The following is a 14536-nucleotide window of genomic DNA, read 5'->3' as shown; positions in this document are numbered from 1 at the left end:
GGAGGTAGAAAGGTCTCTCTCATGAATGCCTCCTGCASAGAAGTTTAAAGAATTAACACCTTTTAGGACAAGTTGATGAGAAAAGATAGAACTATCAGACAATAGTCTKGAAGTAATTGAAATTTGAAACTGTATAACTATTTCTTGTGGCTTAAATGTTTTTCTTAAAAGTCTCTTGTCTGAATTACACGTGATAGGTTTTGGGGTTTTGTTTATGTGGCTTTCTTTCATTCCTCCCCACGCCTCAAAAATCTCTAAATACGCTAGAAAAGTGATGTGACAATTTGCCTATTTTAGATATTATTTTCACATTCTTCAAAGGAGCTGGTAATCACAGGGACARGGTGATTCAAATAATTCATTAGGATTTACGCAGGGCTTTTGAAATGGTCTCTTACAAAGTTACAGRGAAAGGCAACAGCACACCTAAAGACATAAGTACTTTTTGTTTGAGGAGTAAATCTGTAGCATGGAGGAGACAGAATGGAGGATTTAGTATGRGTGGCCTCTAAAATCACAAATAATCCAGAGAATACTGTATTACTGTTTTTTAAACAGGCATGTCAGCAAACTCATGAGAATGCAACTTTAAAAAGAACATTTTCAAATAGCAAATTTTGAAACACATTGGCAGTTTTTTGATTACCGAAATTAGCTTTACATTAGATTCAAAATAAGAAACTCATGCAATAAATGTTTGCATAAAATATAAAATTTTAGTAAAATCCCTAAGCTAAAGGCTCCTGATAGCTAGGAAAGGGTATCTTTGGAGTATCCCTGTTTTTATGTCCTTTCTTTGTCAGTCACTGTCAGCCACTGCCAAAGCTGGGTTTGTTCAGGTGGATATCCTGATATGGCACAGAATGGCCGTTCTTTGTACTATTTACCAGTACAGTGTTCCAACATTGTATACTATTGTGTTTTGTCAGTGTTTTGTGATAATTAAATACATCCTTTATAGTGAAAAAGTGAGCACAGTTTCCACTTCGAAGCTGAAGATTTACTGCTCACCATCATGATCTTCAGTGATCAGTTTTTTTTAAATGGGTTATCATACGCAGATACCTACCTGTGACTRAATTCCACTAGATTGAAGATTATTGTCTAAGACTTCAGAAATACTTTAATGAAGATACATGTACAGTTTACCTCCTGAAACATTTTGGTATAACAATGACTAGTCTTGATAAATAGCTACATTTGTTAAAAATATATCACTAACAAGGAGTGAAGAAAACTGTTTGTTCTGGTACTGTGCCTATAAATACTAGAAGATATTTTAATTTCTCTGTTATTAGTAGAGAAAATTCTTATCGTGTCTATCAAGTAAAGCAGTTGTCTTTTGGCATGCCTTGGTTGTCTGTTACAGGAATATGTATGCAAAGTTGTAGTCAGTCTGCTGAGATGATTTCTATAATTGAATGCAAGCTTGTCATTGCTGCCTTCTTCCTTAACCAGCTAAGGGAAGTCAAACATCAGACTGAGAACTACTGTAAATTTAAAATTAGGACAAAACTGCTCATTACAACYAGTCCCCGATAAATTCTCTGCCTATTGCAGCACCTTTTTTGATCAGTTGTTGGATGCTTCATTGTTTTTGTTTACATGATCCAGTGTTGTTGCCAAATAGGTGTTTTGTCAAAATTACAGTCTGCTTATAAATGAAATTTATTTTTGCTTTCTTACCCTTTCCCCCACCTGACTACTTTTATTGCTTCACTTTGGATGTCTGCACAGTGCTTATGAAAATATTTTTAAGTAATACACAAGACTGGGGAGATKCTGGAGTTACAGTGCCCTTTACATTATAGACTTATTCATTACTCTGTTGCATGGATCATTCAGGTTTTCGCTTTCCTGTGTTGCATTTTTTGTCTTTCCAGTTTTATTGGGATATGATAGCAAAATTTCTTGACCAGTCAACACCCCAGAGTATTGCCTTCAGACATGTAAAATACCCAGTTTCTAGCACAGACATAAAATCTCATTTAATAACTGAAGGAGCTTCACAGAGATATTATGAAATAAACTACTAAATAAGGGAGGTGGGTRTGTGTTAAATTCCAGTTTCTAGTCATCTTTAGTTTGCAGCTGCTCTTTGCAGTAATGTGTAAAAGAGAACTTTGGAGCAATAGATATGTTTGCTTTAACCTTGAGTAGTGAAACACAGATTCAGAATGCGCAGTAACTAGATTCCACAGGCTGCACTTGTGCAGGTGTAATAACTGTGTAAGTAAAATGATTTTTAAAAATAACTAGGCTATAAGAAGGCAAGGCCTGACACTATTAATATAATCCAAATTTGAAAAATAATAATAAGTTGGAAACAACTTTGCTGCAGCCCATAACTGTAATTTGGAGTGAAATTGCAAATTCAGAATCTTACAGTAGCTGTTTTAAAATGAGGTGATATGAGAATTTCTTACCTATCCGCAATTTGTGGATATTTGCACTTCAGTTAGCTTACTTTAGTAGCTGGTAGACTTTGATCAATTTAGCTAGAGCAGAAATTTGAAGAGGTGAATGAGATTCATGGAGCTCTAGAAGCTTTTTACCTTCTTGTCTATTTCTCTGGATGACGTGAATGAATGTTAAAGTGCTTGTCTCAAAAGAGAGACTAAATAAGTTATTTAAGGGTGGGGGGGGGCAGTGGAACCCTTAAGGGTTTTTGAACACATATCAGCCACTCTCAGCACAGAATTCCCTAAAGCACAAATGGCTGAAGGCTGACAGCATAAGCAAAGGAACGCGACTCAGCASTCATCCTTGCAAAGTTAGACGGCTGTCTACATTTGCTCCCCTTCAGAAACAGGACTTAGGCTAGACGGAGCCACCATATAACCACMTTTTGTTCTTACAACCACTTGCATGACTGTAAACAGACCAGTTAAATGACTGCCATCTCCACTGCAAACACCTGAACTTCAATCATCAATACCACTCTTCATGTCTGAGAGATAAGTAATGTCTGGTGAATTAAATATCATCTGAGTGATGATGAAACTGTTGGATTTATATCTCTATATCTGAAGCTCCTTGCTTTGCACAGCTTAAGATTGAATTACATACATATTTTTATTTTGTTGTATTATCTCAAGTTGCTTCAGTTTTTTATCTTGCCTGCTTTAAAAATGATGGCTGAAGCATCCGCCGCTGTTGCAAAGAATGTCTAAGAACCTACCTTTGGATTTCAGGCTAATTAAGAAGCAAAGGAGAGAGAAATTGCAGTCCCAGTATTTGAAATTAAGCCTTTATTTTCCTGAACAGAGCCAGAAGACCAAATGGAATATGATGCAGAATTRCATTTCAGGAAGGACAGATGACTTACTTTTCAAACTGAAATTATTTGAAAGAAAGCTGAGATAACTTTTAGATCCACCCCATGCCTGCTTTTATACACTGGAAAGGAGGTTATGAGGAAAAGCGGGAAACAAATACAATTACCACTGMTTTTGCTGATTTTTACATGTTAGAACAGGGTAGAAAATAATCAGCACCTGGCTCCACCACCCACCAATCACAGAATGCACCTTAGGAAATTGTCTCAATACCAGGTTTCACTTCTTGCCTCCTTTTCCCACACTACATGATGGCTTATCTTCAAAGCATTCCCATTTCACTATCTTCAGACAATTCTGTTTTGCAGGTGGAAAGCAGCTTTTTGTTTTTCCTTGGCTTTGATCATTACCATATGGTCTTTCATACGTGCTCAGGGTCTCTTTCCAGGATCATGATTTATTTTTCTCTCTCTGGACCATTTTTCTGACCATTTCTCTGTACAAGTAAACTTACTTAAACACAAAGTGATGTGGTTCTTGGAAGTATTTTGGGTTCCAGAAACAGCTGTATGGTGCCAGGGACATAGATCCGTGGCCTGGCCTGGGGATGAATGTTATCAGGTAGGAGGTCTTATCTCAGAGGAATGTTACCCTAAGACGCAAATACCCATAATAGAAAACAAGTGGTATCACAGAAACAAAAATCTAGTTCTTACTGGCGCCTGTTGGGCCTTTTATTCTATTCCATAGGCATTGCCTTAAAGATTTGCAGTCAGTCTTTGAGTGATGTGGTTGTGTGTGCTCCATTCTGGTGCTGTGTTTTTGGGGGTTTGGAATTTCTTTTTTGGCCGGTAGGCTCAGCATCCCACATCAGTGCACTGAAATGACCTTCACCATCGCCTGAGGCCATAAAATGGCAAGAGTGTAGCCAACTGTCTTAATCTGCGATTAGAATTGCTGGTTGTGTCTAGGTGCTTAATTCTTTTTATCTGTGGCATATTACTAATCTAGTAGCAGGCTAACTCAAAAAGGTTTTATTTTTAGGCTTCTTTTTTTTTTTCTAATCGATCACAGCCTTGCTGTTTGAGTTGTCAGCAACGTAAAAAGTTCTCTGATTCTTGGCAGCCTGGAAGTACTCTGTAAAAAATTAGGTAATACTGGGAAATGTTGASTTGTTGAAATCATTGTGATTTGTGGAAAAATTCTGGCTGAAGTAAACACTAGTTTTGAAATATTTTGCAGCCTGGGAATGATTGCAGATCAAAACCACTGAACTTGCATGAGAGTAGCCAGTAGCACAAAAGTACGTCTGGGAGGATGCACTTAAGGGTGTGGCACGTGCTGTTGCTGCAACCCAGGTGAATTTCCGAACTATTGCACTAGGGAATTCCTCTTATTTGCTGATGCAACTAATAGCCAGTTATTTGCACAAAATAGGACTATTCTGGAGAAGTGATTGAAGCAAGGACTCTAGATGCTGAGAGGATACTCATTTTGTGTAGGAATGACCCAGCCCCAATTTTAAGCCAGACTTCGGTCTGGATCTTACTTCTCCTAGGAAGCTGCTGTGACTTACTTGTTGCAGTTTATTTCTCACTCGGTCTTTTTCTGTTTTTCTTTGCAAGAAACTTGGAAAGCTTCAGGTTTTATTTCCAGGCAAAGTCCTCAGGGATATATTTCCCCACCCACTTCCAATTAATTTATCTTCTTCATCAGATCGCAGACAGAATATACGGCCTCACAGTTYTCTGCCAAATTTTAGCTTAGAATGAAAACCCAAATTTCTGGTGCCATCTTGCTGAACAGAATTTGCAAACTTTGGCTTTTAGAGCATCATAGGAATCAGTAAAACTTGCTTCAATTTTAGAGAAATCCCTGAGCAACAATAACCTTAATCTGAGAATACTTAGTCATATGGCATTGGGTGCATCAATTTCTCTTGAAGCCAGGTTTTGCCTTTGTTACATGCAAGCGTTTCTGGCCTGGCATCCTGGTTTAAAGACTAACACATCATAGCATATCAGGTGGAACAATCCTGTTGCAGTATATATAAGACTGTTCTCACAACCTTCACCTGCAGTGATGCTGATAAAAAGATTTGCAATCTTATGTTCATCCAAATAAGGTCTTCTGGTGTTTCCCTGAGACCTGGGGAGTCTGAGCAAGGTTTCAAGGTTTCTTTGTACTTACTTCAGCAGCAATTAATCCAGCTTCTTATTGTCTAAAAAAATCTTGTGTGCGTACTCTGCACACTTTCATTTTTAGCATCTTAGGTGAAATGAATAAGAACTGTTTTTTGACTCCTGTTTATTATATTTGTAGGAACATAGGGTTCTTTATGRGCATTTCAATTCTGCTTCTTGAAAGCCAATAGAAGTCCCTTTACCTTAATCCCAGAGCAAAATTTCTCTTTAAAGTAGTTGTAGCTTTCCATGTCAGTAASTTCATTGCAATAAAAAGTTTTCATTTCGACTGTAAACACAGGCTGAGAGAGTAGGGGCTGCACAGTCTGGAGAAGAGAAGGCTCTGGAGAGACTTTGGAGCAGCTTTTCAGTACCTAAAGGGGTTCTACAGGAAAGCTGGTGAGGGACTTTTCACGAGGCATGTAATGATAGGAAAAAGGGAATGGCTTCCAACAGCCGAAGAGTAGGCTGAGATTGGTTATTAGGAAGAAATTCTTTACTGTGAGGGTTGCCCAGAGAGGTTGTGGATGCCCCATTCCTGGGGATGTTAAATACCACTGTATGGGGCTTTGAGCAATCTAGTCTAGTAAAAGGTGTACTGGCAGGGTTGGAAGTAGATTATCTTTAAARTCCTTTCCAGCCCAAACCATTCTATGGTTAGAATACTTTACAGTTATTTGGATCTTATTTAAAGATTTCCAACCCTGATTGAGGTGACTGGCTTTGTTGAAAGAGAAAGAACAAACCCTTTTGGGAGCAGTACTGCAGATCTTCTCCCAAAATGAACCCATATGGATTGCTAACTCAGATACTTTACGTTAACAGATAGCTAAATGAGAACCTTCTCCCCAGTCAGATAAAGATTTACTTCATGAAAGCTTCTGCAACTTCTTTTGGAAATATTCCCATCTTTGGAGTATGCGCTATGCCACCTGTTTATGTATTTATGAAACACTGCTCCCTGTGGGACAAGTCTGGGTTGTATGCTTATTTTGATAAAGTGCTACTTTAATCTTCAGACACTAAGTAATTACCTCATGCCGAGGAAGTTATGTCCAAAAGTAAAAGATATTATGCCTTTCCTCTCTTTATTTCAGTTTCCACAAATTAACTGTTCATTGTATTGTATACATATAGGCAGTACTCTGGTGGTACAAACCTTTTAACAGATTTACCAGTGAAGGAGATATCTGGACTCCATTGAACTCTATCTTAACAACTCAGGATGAAGTATTCTGACTGTGCATTTATGGCCTATGTGCGACAGGTGGAGATGCTAAAACAGTCATCAGAGGAGCAACAGTGGACCCTCCTTTGAGTGTTCATGTGTTTCACTGTTGGTACCTTGCAGATGGTAATCCAGTGACAGGGTGCTTACCATCCAGCTAAATAAAGATTGAAATGTTGCTTAATCAAATAAGCTTATGTTCAAATGCTCCCCTAAGGGTGTTCAACTGGTTTGATGTCTGCTTAGCCAGCTCTTGATAGTCTCCCTACATCCCATTCCATTGTATCTACAGCCAAGCTGTAATTTCAGGTAGATGCTACTCACTCAATAATAACTAAGGATACATAATGGTTCTTTTCAGCCATTTCACAATTCTGCTCAGGGAATGGACATCGTATTAGCTCCAGCAGGGTGGTTCAGGGTGGTTTCCCAGGACTGATCCTTTCTTGAATAACTGTTCTGGTCAGTCAGTATTTTTAACAGAAACCTGTAATATCTTGCAAAGCATTTTTAGCTCTGGAATTTCTTATGTTCAAGGGAAATCGGTTTCCCGTTGCTGCGTGGCAGCATCATCAAGGTGCTGATGAACATATAGAAAGAGCTGGGTAAGAGGTTACTGTTCTTCCTCCAAGAAATGTCTCACTCATCATAAATCTAATTGTAGAACTAAAGGTTGACTTTATACATCTGGAAGTAATAAAAAAAGTGGCCTATACTCTCCAAGTGTCAAGACTGAGGATAGGAGGTGGTGAATGACATCTTAGAAAGCCAAGCAGAGTCCCTACTGCACATTATCCAATCTCTTACATTGCTTTAGGAATGGTACCAAAAATATCAATGATAAGTAAGTTGCTGAGATGTTTTTTATGCCATCTGGCATAGAAGGCTATGACTCTGACCTCACATCTTGAGCATCATTCTCCAAAGACCAAATCTGGATTTGTTGCCAGTATGCCTACATGCTAGAGTTAGAATGGAGACCCAAATGAAGTGATTATTATAAACCTGCATCCCCAGAAGCTAGAACTTGCTTTTCTAGCTGATGAACTGGTGAAACAGAGTCTAAGAGACTTCAGTGAGAGAGAATTAGGAGTATGTACATTAAAAAAAAATAACACATCTCTCTAAACTGCACGTTCTCAGAATGTTCAGGTTAAAGACGTATGGTGCAGTTCCCTGTGTTTAATGTTCCTTCAGGCATCAAACATTTTCCAACTAGTCATAGTCACAGAGGTTCAACAACTCTGGTGAACTTAAGTAATAAGAAACATAGGTCTTGAGGGACCTGAAATCACTCACAGGCAACCATGGATAAATGTTCTGCTGTTGTCTACAAAAATATCTGCTCTGACTGCAGATTAAATATAAAGATTAAAAAAAAAAAAAAAAAAAAAAAAAAAAAAAAAAAAAAAAGGAAAAAAAAAAGAGAAACAAAATACCCCAAACATCATGTGAGAGTAAAATAGGATAAATTGTCACCAGTGTCCAAACAATGGACTTAGCTGTGGGACAGAAGAGAAACTGCGTAGTAAATCTTAGAAAATAAGCACTGCCTAATCCCGTGTATAAAGGCAGAAAACAGACAAGACTGTTAACACCATTATGAACTGGATGGGAACCTCTGTGACTGCAGACAATCCTCTTAAACTGAGCAGAAGCAGGTATGGGGTTCTTTTCCATATCATGAAAATACTAGTAAATTCTGGCCCAATATCCCATCACTTTCTGTGGCCATTTTCTGATGCTTCAAAAGAAAGTAACCCTGTCTACCTTCATTCCCCAAAAGCCAGGTTATACACTGAAGGCAAATGTAAATCTGGCCCCTGCAGGTAAACAGCTGGCAGCATTAAAGTATTTAAAACATGGTACAAAAAAAGATATATGGAAATGCAGTCTCCTTTCATGGCTCTGTTACAGATACAAGAAGTTAACCACCCAAAGATACAAATCACAGGTTTTAACTTTAAACAGCAGGATCGCTTCTATCCTATCATCAAGTGCCACTAATACACTAATGAGTTGCTAGCATGGAGCATTTTATTTCTTTTGGACACTATTTCAAATGCCACTTCAGAATGGCTTATCTTCGAAATTCTATTCTTATTTCTGGTCTAGTTTTATTTATAACCAGTTCATACGCCTTTCCACCTAGGCGCTGTAACCAATATTCCCTCTCTGGTAAAGGTTTCTGAATTAAAATACATMATCATATTCCTTTCTAGGCTTTGATTACTAACTAAGCACATGAAACTCTCTTTAATCTCTTCTCAGGCCAATGGCTTGTCATTTGCCAAATCATTTTGGTAGCCATTGCTTTAATTTCTTTTATCAATAAATCATGCCCAATGCAATGCCAAAACGTTACTCAGAATGGGAATTGTAATTGATTGTTGTCATTAGAGCTGATGAAATGTGTTTCTTCCACAAAGTGCAATTAACCCTAACCAACATTTGATTAAGTATGAAAGATCATAGCCTAAGATTTTTCTCAAAATGTYGTAAATTTGTCAGAGACTTGCAAATCAGATTCTGAACTGGGGAGTCCTGAACACCAGTCTGGTCAATCTGTCAAATGGAAACACTGAAAATTTTCAGCTAAACACTGAAAAAAATAAATTGCTGCTCTGATTTTTATTGTTGTTTTGAAGGAAGTAATTTGTAACTTGTTAACAAGTTGCAATCAAACATGGAATTGATTGAGTAGTTTTTTAACTGCCTTCTGATGGCGCTGAAATACTTTGGGTTTAACAATTATACTTCAATGTGTGACACATGTCCTGAGACCTAGGCTAGAATAAATAAATGCATAAATAAACTGTAAAACAGATAGCCATTTAGAGCATTGAAAATACTGAGGTTAGGGTGGATCTTCACTTTCTATATTGAGTTGGTATTTTTTTCAAAGAAATTCTCAATTATTGGTTGGCTTAAAAACATTGTCACCTCTCTCTACAAACTTTGTCTTATAAACTTCAAAACAAGGAGAAAGTCAACTGAATATAGTCAATAAATAACAAATGGGAGTTGTTTTCTTACTAGAACAACAGTGCCAGTGGTGGTGATTGGTCTACTAGTATTTACCTTCCATTTGCAACACAGTTTGCAATCTGATGATTATTTGTGTGTAGTCACAAAAAAGATAGATGAAGGAGAAAGGGAAGTTATTCATCAAGARCGCAAACTGCATTGTGACAGTGGTCAATGTATATCAGGATTGCAACTGTTGAAACAAATGCTGATTTGCTAAGCCCAAATTGTTCAGGAAAGGCAATGTGTTAAGATATTCCTTTGATAGCTTAACTGTTCTGTTCCTTATTTAAGGACTAAAGAAAGAAATGTTCATTACAAAAAGTGTAAACTTTACTTGAAAGCRTATTTCCTTAATGATTTAGCTAAACAAACTGCCTGTTTCCAGTGGATAAAGGCTTTACCTTCCTCCACAAAGTAGCAACACTTTCTTCTAAAAGAAGCCAAGTAGGTAAGCAAAGTAAATTTTCATCAAATGTTCATCCAAATCCAACCAAAGTTCAGTTTTTGTCARACTACCAAACAGTGTGCAAGGTTTAGCTTGAAACTCCGAAGTTTTGTGACAACATTTATTCTTTGAACTTGTTAGTTTTCAAAAACTTACATCAGTAATATACTGAACAGGTTACTATGTAGTACATAGCTATTTTAATTAGCTGCTTTACAGTTTCTAGGAACTTTAAATCCATTGCCATATAATTTCTTGAGGTAACTTTTTACAGAGGAGCCAGGTGAGATACAAATAGGTATATATTCTAGCTTGGATAATTGAAGGGAAGAGGGACATGTGTGAACAATTGGACTCAATAACCTTAGAARTCTTTTCCAACCTGAATAATTCTATGAATTGTTGAGACTTGGCTGTGGCCACAAGGCATTCCATTTTGTTCTGGCATTGTTGTGGCTTATGGGATCTTCTTTTGTTTCCTTTCGTGGGAATTTTTCTTTCCCATTTTTGTTGCTGGGATATACTGATTGCCCGGTCATCCTTTTGACAATAAGACCTACACCCCACCCAAACGACCTTGCTAAGTACTGGGAGGGGGTGGGTGTGGGTGTGGTGGTGGCGGGTAACTATATATACTGCCCTGCTTGGCTCAGAGGGGGGTTGGCCTGCTACCTGTGGAGCAGAGCTCGACTGCTCTTTGGTTCCTCTTTTGCTGCACTGTGAGCTTSTGCCTTGATCTGAGCCAGCCGGGACCTGCGCCACAGTGCAGTCACTGGGGAATCAGGTGAGTATCTCTGTGTGAGGCTGTCACTGGGTTTGTGGCTGGGCTGGTTGTTGCTATTGTTGTTATTACTTATTTTCACTTTGTTATACATATTAATAAAACTTATTCCCTTTCCCCCATATTCTTGCCGGGAAGCCCGTGATTTTTTTCCAAAGCTATAATAAGTCAGAGGGAAGGGGGGGGGGGGGGGGGGGGGTCATATCCACCACTCCAAAGGGGGGGTCCCTGCCTTTATTGGCAAAACACCTGTCTTTCTAACCAAGACAGGCATTTAAGTAGTTTTGGAAACTACCTATTGATCACACTTCTGATTTGTGTGTTCGTGTTTTCAAAATTGTATCAGGAAATCAAATGGTCACTTATCACAGATGTAAGGTAATAAACCTGCATGTTTATTACCTTATGTATAGGGTAATAAACTGAAATGTTATAAAATTTCATGGTCATGATACTGACCACTTTGGAAAACAATGAGAAATAAATGCATGATGAAATAGGTATGCACTATGCACAAAAATATGATTTTTTAACTGAAATGCAGTGACTATTTTTTGCCACAAAATGCTGTTTATTTTAGAGTATTTCATTGAAGAGGAAATTACTGCTCCTTGCACAGGAAGAGCTGTTGGAGGGAGATTAATTATCTGACTTGTCAGAAATAACAACCCCTGACTATCATATGAAATAGCAGCATGCAGACAATGGAAATAAGAAGATAAGAATAAAATACACTGTTAGCTAACCAATCCTCAGTTTCTGCCAAAGTCCCCGTTGTCATTAAGAGCAAGCTGAAGGATTTGAGAAGTGAGAAAAAATTGTACATATGAAATTACCTAAAGAAGCCGTGACTGGCTGTTCATTGTTGAATGATGAAGTCGCTGCTGTGTTTTTGAATATGGTATCTTGAGGAGTATTCATAACTGGTAGACTAGGAGCAAGTGTATTCATCATGTTGCTCTTACATCATCTGCCAATAAAGCATTGGGCCTAAGCCATCAAACACTGCATTTCAAAACAGTGCACCAGCATTCTGCATTCAATTCTTTATGCATTTCATGTGTGATTGAAACTGAGTTGTTGGTACTATGGGTCATGATAACTTCTCAGGAAGGCCCATTCCAGAAAAAGGTAGAACAATGCTAGAGTGAAAAAATGACACTGTGTTTTCCCCATGGCAGGAAGCAARGCCCATCCTTTCAATCCAGCTTGGTCAACAAATTAATTTAAAATAAATGTTAATTGAGCTGAGCACTGCCTATCCCTTGTGTTCTTTTCCACCTAGTGTTTTTTATTGTTGTGTGTATCTTACGCCTTTCTCATGAGGCATGGCAGAAGCTCATGGCAAGATGGAGTGATCATAAACGAACCAGGTAAGGATCTATCTGAATGTGTTTAATTCTTAACGTGAAAGAATCTGCATGCCAGTCAGCATTATTGTTGTAAAGTACCTATCAGGTGCACAAGATAAAGCAAAGGTCCATGCCAAAGATCATTCCCACAAAAGGAAGAATTCAGCTATAAGCTGAGCAAAATTCCTGCAGGCTGAGCAAACTCAGAAAAATGATGCCTTTTACCCAAGAGACCAACCACCAGAGCTGTATAAACCTTGCTCAGTCTGTGCCTCAGTGTGGAGGCTGTAACCTGGTGGAAGTCTGCAAGAACTGAGGAAACGTGTAACACATTTCCATAGGCTTGGGGTTTTTAAGGCATAAATGTTTCAGTGTCTGTGGATTGGTGTACCCACGTAATAGCCATCCCCAGAGATTTCGGTGGCTGTCCTAGAGCTTGCAGAGATGAGCATTAGGCAACATGCACTTCACATTAGAGTCACAAGGTAATGGGTATTTTCTACTTTCCAATGTGTAACAACAAATTTTTCTCATCCTGATAATGTCTGTATAATAAATACTCTGTACTCTTGTTTTGCACAATATTGGTTTTTAAAGCCTCCATTGCCTGACATATTTTTGCACACTCACAAGTCTGCTACAAAATTTTCTGTTGAATGCCCTGTCATTGTGTAGCACCATTACAAGGAAGATCTCATTACAGTTTCTGGTATTAAAATACATTTTCTCAGAAATAAATCAGAGTGCTGTTGAAAAAGTCTCAACAAATGCTCCTAGTCTTTGGACTGGCAATCTGTGAGTAACAATTAAAGCAGGCATCATTACTCAGTAGGAAGAAGTAAAATATCACAAAATAAAATATCTTTGGGCAGGGAGAGGAATATTTCTTTGACATACTCTGAAAAAACAGTGATATATAATTCAGGTCTATCGTTCTAACTGCAATGGTACTATACTACTACATTACTGCTGTACTGCAGATAAATTATAAATTGTAACTTGTGTGTAGAATATGAATCCCGTGTGAATTCTTGAACACATCACATGTCCACTACAGTAACACAGAGAATTCCACTTTACCAAGAGAATAATTTACTCTTCCATTAGAAAATACGTCCAATGTGAAAATTACAGTTTTGTTGTAGCTTCTGGCTCCTGTAATACAATATATAGCAGCTGCTCTGAAACACCAGCAGTTGTAGCTCTGAGTTGTCTTTCTTTTATTACTTTGCACAAGCTCTATTTTAGAACTGGGAGAAGGGGTTAGAAATGTAAACAAAAAATGAAATTATCAAGGATACCTATGCAGATACATCCATTTCAGACTTCACTTTTCACTCCCAGTGTTAGGTAGCTGCCAGACTCTTCTGCTTTTTGTGCAATTTGTGGTCCACAGCTCCTTTTTGCATCACTGTTGCAGAGGAACAACAGCAAATGTAACTATTTCTATTTCAGCTAAAAAAGACTATTTCAAGACCTCTAAAATATAATTTACAAAACAAAGAAATAAATAATTTTTTTAGAAGTATTACCAGCAAAATTAGATTGGARCTAAGAATTCCAAAGAGCCCATGAAGTAAAAGTGTTTATGAAAAACCTTGGTTTTTTTAATCCGATAGTAAAGGGATGTTAAAGTCCAGCTGAGTATATGACTGAAGAAATTTCTATTAGACATTGTATGTAATGTCTTGCTTTTTTGCCTTTTTTGGGTGCTTGTCTTGCTGGCTTTGAAACAACAGCTTATTTGACCTTATATGCATCTCTATGCATCACAGCATCAAAATGGTCTGATAGTAAACATCAAAATTCTGAATCTGTTTGTAAGTCAATCTAGATTTTTCCAGCAGAATTAACTCAGTTTCCCAAAGTTCTTTTTCACCCAAGCACAGGTAAGAGCATCTCTAGGGTAGTTATTGATTATGTAAGCTCATGCCACACAGAAGAAATATCCGATTTTTTTTTCAACTTTCAAGCGTTACAAGCAAGCCTTTCAGGGAAACACACAGCACATGACTAATTTTATTCTTTTCATCGGCAGACTCATGACTTTCATTTTTCTGTTGGACCTCTAGGTTGTAAAGAAAATTCAGTTCCCCTTTCTTTATGCTGTGTGTATATGAATGTCAGGAATCAAACTTCCTTTGAGATATCAGCAAAGAATGAAATGTTATTGGAACATATTGCCCTAAGAATCATTGCAAGAACATGATGATCCCCAGTAGGAATAAATATTAATGGT

This window comes from Malurus melanocephalus, unplaced genomic scaffold, assembly GCF_030028575.1.
Source record: "Malurus melanocephalus ecotype Western Australia unplaced genomic scaffold, MMel_1.1 scaffold_18, whole genome shotgun sequence".
Classification (NCBI taxonomy): domain Eukaryota; kingdom Metazoa; phylum Chordata; class Aves; order Passeriformes; family Maluridae; genus Malurus; species Malurus melanocephalus.
Note: the sequence above shows the minus strand (reverse complement) of the source record.